Raw genomic sequence first — 6,258 nt, forward strand, 5'->3', positions numbered from 1 at the left:
AATCTTGTCTTGAATTGTGAGAAGTGCCACTTTATGATTAATGAAGGTATTGTCTTAGGGCATAAAATTTCTGAAAGAGGTCTTGAAGTTGATAAAGCTAAGGTTGATGCTATTGAAAACATGCCATTTCCTAAGGACATTAAAGGTATAAGAAGCTTCCTTGGTCATGCCGGTTTTTATAGGAGGTTCATTAAGGACTTCTCTAAAATTTCTAGGCCTCTGACTAATCTCTTACAAAAAGATGTTCCTTTTGTCTTTGATGATGATTGTGTAGAAGCATTTGAAATACTTAAGAAAGCTTTGATTTCTGCACCTATTGTTCAGCCTCCTGATTGGAATTTACCATTTGAAATTATGTGTGATGCTAGTGATTATGCTGCAGGGGCTGTTCTAGGACAAAAAGTTTATAAGAAATTAAATGTTATCCAATATGCTAGTAAGACTCTAGACAGTGCTCAAAGAAATTATGCTACTACTGAAAAGGAGTTTTTAGCAGTTGTGTTTGCTTGTGATAAGTTTAGACCTTATATTGTTGATTCTAAATTAACTGTTCACACTGATCATGCTACTACTAAATATATTATGGAATAGAAAGATGCTAAACCTCGACTTATTAGATGGGTTCTCTTGCTACAAAAATTTGATTTGCATATTACTGATAGAAAGGGAGCTGAGAACCCCGCTGCGGACAACTTGTCTAGGTTAGAGAATGTTCTTGATGACCCACTACCTATTCATGATAGCTTTCCTGATGAACAATTAGTTGTCATAAATGCTTCTCGTACTGCTCCATGGTATGCTGATTATGCTAATTATATTGTTGCTAAATTTATACCACCTAGTTTCACATACGAGGAAAAGAAAAAGTTCTTCTATTATTTAACACATTACTTTTGGGATGACCCTCACCTTTATAAAGAAGGAGTAGATGGTGTTATTAGACGTTGCGTACCTGAGCATGAACAGGAACAGATCCTACGCAAGTGTCACTCTGAGGCTTATGGAGGACACCATGCTGGAGATAGAACTGCACATAAGGTATTGCAATCCGGTTTTTATTGGCCTACTCTCTTCAAGGATGCCCGTAAGTTTGTATTGTCTTGTGATGAATGTCAAAGAATTGGCAATATTAGTAGACATCAAGAAATGCCTATGAATTATTCACTTGTTATTGAACCATTTGATGTTTGGGGCTTTGACTATATGGGACCGTTTCCTTCCTCTAATGGTTATACACATATTTTAGTTGCTGTTGATTACGTTACTAAGTGGGTAGAAGCTATTCCAACCAGTAGTGCTGATCATAACACCTCTATTAAGATGCTTAAAGAAGTTATTTTTCCAAGGTTTGGAGTCCCCAGATACTTAGTGACTGATGGTGGTTCACATTATATTCATGGTGCCTTTTGTAAAATGCTCGCTAAGTATGATGTTAATCATAGAATTGCATCTCCTTATCACCCACAGTCTAGCGGTCAAGTAGAACTGAGCAATAGAGAGCTTAAATTAATTTTGCAAAAGACTGTTAATAGATCTAGAAAGAATTGGTCCAAGAAACTTGATCATGCATTATGGGCTTATAGAACTGCATATAAAAACCCTATGGGTATGTCTCCGTATAAAATGGTTTATGGTAAATCATGTCACTTACCTCTCGAACTAGAACATAAGGCATATTGGGCCATTAAAGAGCTCAATTATGATTTCAAACTTGCCGGTGAGAAGAGGCTTTTTGACATTAGCTCACTTAGTGAATAGAGAACCCAGTCTTATGAGAATGCCAAACTGTTTAAAGAAAAAGTTAAAAGATGGCATGATAAAAGGATACAAGAATGTGAGTTTAATGTAGGTGACTATGTATTGTTATACAACTATCGTTTAAGATTTTTTGTAGGAAAACTCCTCTCTAAATGGGAAGGTCCTTACGTCATCGAGGAGGTCTATCGTTCCGGTGCCATAAAAATCAACAACTTCGAAGGCACAAATCTGAGGGTGGTGATCGGTAAAAGAATCAAACATTATATCTCAGGTAAGCCTATAAATGTTGAAACTAATGTTATTGAAACAGTAACCCCGGAAGAATACATAAGGGACACTTTCTAGAACATTTCAGACTCTGAAAGGAATAGGTATGAGGTACGGTAAGTAAACCGACTCCAAAACAGTTCTAATAGCAATTTTTCTCCGTTTTGGAATATTTAAGAAAATAGGAAAATAAGAAGTAGTCCGGGAAGGACACGAGGCATCCATGAGGGTGGAGGGCACGCCCCCTACCTCGTGGGCACCTGTGTGCTCTCCGTACTCCGTTTTCTTGCACGATACTTCTGTTGGTCGGTAAAAATTCATTATATAATCTCCTGAAGGTTTTGACCACCGTACCATGCAAATATCCTCTGTTTTGTTTCAAGTTGTTTCTGCTGCAGTCATAGAGCAAGATGTCTTCTCAAGAGTCAGTCGGGGAGAGTCGGGTGTCTCATCTGACACCGGGGCCAAGAGCAAACAGCAATGCTGGCCATTTTGGGCCATCAACTGAGGAAGAGATGGAGGCTGACTTGAAAAGGATAGATGCCATGGAGGCTGACTTGAAAAGGATAGATGCCATGGAGGAGGAGGAAGAAGTTACTTCTCGTTTCCGAGCTGGATTCACGATGGGGGAACTACAGAGCTCAGCTATTCCAAACTCGGTCATCCCTTCCAATGCTAGATTTCTTTGTTATGAAAATATGAAAAAGAGTGTTACTTGTTCTCCCGCAGCTATGCAACATCCTTGGTTGAAAGGTGCTTTAGCCGTCACGGGCAAGCTCCGTAAGGAAATAATGGACCTCAAGCAGCAAGTCAATAAGCTTGAGGAAGAGAATCGCATCCTGAGGGGCATCATCGCCAAGAATATCACATCACCACCCCCGAAGAAGGAGACATAAACATATGGGTATGGGCACTCCCCTTGGCAATTGCCAAGCTTGGGGGAGTGCCCCGGTATCATATCACCATCACACTTTTATCTTTACCATTTTTCATAGTTCGATCCTTTTGGTAATATCTTGATCTAGTAGAATAAAATTTTAGTATGATCTAGTTTTGAGTTTTGCTTTATGATCCTTCTATGTAATCGAGTCCGTGAGCTATATATAATAAAGATTAGTGTTGAGTCATGATGTCTACTACACAACCTTCTTCTTGTAAACGTTGTTGGTCCTCCAAGTGCAGAGGTTTGTAGGACAGTAGCAAATTTCCCTCAAGTGGATGACCTAAGGTTTATCAATCCATAGGAGGCGTAGGATGAAGATGGTCTCTCTCAAGCAACCCTGCAACCAAATAACAAAGAGTCTCTTGTGTCCCCAACACACCCAATACAATGGTAAATTGTATAGGTGCACTAGTTCGGCGAAGAGATGCTGATACAAGTGGTATATGGATGGTAGATAAAGGTTTTTGTAATCTGAAAATATAAAAACAGCAAGGTAGCTAATGATAAAAGTGAGCGTAAACGGTATTGCAATGCGTTGAAACAAGGCCTAGGGTTCATACTTTCACTAGTGCAAGTTCCCTCAACAATAATAACATAATTGGATCACATAACTATCCCTCAACATGCAACAAAGAGTCACACCAAAGTCACTAATAGCGGAGAACAAACGAAGAGATTATGGTAGGGTACGAAACCACCTCAAAGCTATTCTTTCCAATCAATCCGTTGGGCTATTCCTATAAGTGTCACAAACAGCCCTAGAGTTCGTACTAGAATAACACCTTAAGACACAAATCAACCAAAACCCTAATGTCACCTCAAGTATCCGTGGATATGATTATACGATATGCATCACACAATCTCAGATTCATCTATTCAACCAACACATAGAACCTCAAAGAGTGCCTCAAAGTTTCTACCAAAGAGTCAAGACGAAAAGGTGTGCCAACCCCTATGCATAGGTTCATGGGCGGAACCCGCAAGTTGATCACCAAAACATACATCAAGTGAATCAATAGAATAACCCATTGTCACCACGATTATCCCACGCAAGACATACATCAAGTGTTCTCAAATCCTTAAAGACTAAATCCGATAAGATAACTTCAAAGGGAAAACTCATTCCATTAGATGAGAGTAGAGGGGGAGAAACATCATAAGATCCAAATATAGTAGCAAAGCTCGCGATACATCAAGATCGTATCACCTCAAGAACACGAGAGAGAGAGAGAGAGAGAGAGAGAGAGAGAGAGAGATCAAACACATAGCTACTGGTACATACCCTCAGCCCCGAGGGAGAACTACTCCCTGCTCGTCATGGAGAGCACCGGGAGGATGAAGATGGCCACCGGAGAGGGTTTCCCCCTCCAGCACGGTACCGGAACAGGTCCAGATTGGTTTTCGGTGGCTACGGAGGCTTCTGGCAGCGGAACTCCCGATCTATTGTGCTCTCCGAAGTTTTTAGGGTATATGGGTATATATAGGAGGAAGAAGTGCATCGGTGGACCTCCGGGCTGTCCACGAGGCAGGGGGCGCCCAGGGGTGGGCGCGCCCCCCACCCTCGTGGGCAACCCGGGACTCTCCTGGTCCAACTCCCATACTTCGTGGGCTTCTTCTGGTCCAAAAATAAGTTCTGTGAAGTTTCAGGTCAATTGGACTCCATTCGATTTTCCTTTTCTACGATACTCTAAAACAAGGAAAAAACAGAAACTGGCACTGGGCTCTAGGTTAATAGGTTAGTCCCAAAAATAATATAAAAGTGTATAATAAAGCCAATAAACATCCAAAACAGATAATATAATAGCATGGAACAATCAAAAATTATAGATACGTTGGAGACATATCAAGTCAAGGGCTTGATTATTTTGCTATGATCTTGAGGGAATAAAATAAAGAGAAAGAACAAAAAGAAATAAATAGATCATATGGATCTTATGGAGAGTAATGACTTTACATATAAAGAGTGTAATGAATAAAAGTTGTTGAGAGTTGACGAACATAGTTTTGGTCATCGTTGCGATTAATAGGAAGTAATAAAGAAAGAGAGGTTTTCACATATAAATATACTATCTTGGACATCTTTTATGATTGTGAGCACTCATTACAATATGACATGCTAAAGAGTTGATGTTGGACAAGGAAGACAACATAATGGGTTATGTTCTCTTACATCTGAGATAAATTATATTGTCATGGATCATTCAACATGTTGAGTTCGCCTTTCCCTCTCATGCAAGCCAAATTCTTTGCACCAAGTAGAGATACTACTTGTGCTTTCAAACATCCTTAAACTTAGTTTTGCCATGAGATTTCACCATATCTACCTATGGAACAAGTAAGACCCTTCAAGTAAGTTATCATTGTTGCAAGCAATAAAAATTGCTCTCTAAATATGTATGATTTATTAGTGCGGAGAAAATAAGCTTTATACGATCTTGTGATGTGGAAGAAATAAAAGTGACAGACTACATAATAAAGATCCATATCACAAGTGGCAATATAAAGTGACATTCTTTTGCATTAAGATTTCATGCATCCAACCATAAAAGCATATGATAACCTCTGCTTCCCTCTGCGAAGGGCCTATCTTTTATTCTTGTCTTATACTTCATATAGAGTCACGGTGATTTTCATCTTTCCATTTTACATTTTATCCTTTGGCAAGAACAATGTGTTGGAAAGATCCTGATATATATGGCTAATTGGATGTGAGTTTTCATCAACTATTATTGTTGACATTACCCTTGAGGTAAAAGGTTGGCAGGCAAAACTATAAGCCTCTATCTTTCTCTGTGTCCGACTAAAACTTCATACCCATAAATCTTGTGTGAGTGTTAGCAATTGTGAAAGACTAAATGATGGTTGAGTTTGTGGACTTGCTGAAAAGCTCTTATATTGACTCTTTCTGATGTTATGATAAATTGCAATTGTTTCAATGACTGAGATTATAGTTTTTTGGTTCTCAATGAAGTTTCTGATTCATACTTGAAATTGTGAATGAATTGTTACTTTAGCATAAGAATTCATATGACAATATTTATATATGTTGTTGTCGAAGGAATGATCATGATGCCCTCATGTCCATATTTTATTTTATCGACACCTCTATCTCTAAACATGTGGACATATTTTTCGATTTCGGCTTCCGCTTGAGGACAAGCGAGGTCTAAGCTTGGGGGAGTTGATACGTCCATTTTGCATCATGCTTTTATATCGATATTTATTGCATTATGGGCTATTATTACACGTAATGTCACAATATTTATGCCTATTCTCTCTTATTTTACAAA

The sequence above is a fragment of the Triticum dicoccoides genome, chromosome 3A (genome assembly GCF_002162155.2).
Source record: "Triticum dicoccoides isolate Atlit2015 ecotype Zavitan chromosome 3A, WEW_v2.0, whole genome shotgun sequence".
Classification (NCBI taxonomy): Eukaryota; Viridiplantae; Streptophyta; class Magnoliopsida; order Poales; family Poaceae; genus Triticum; species Triticum dicoccoides.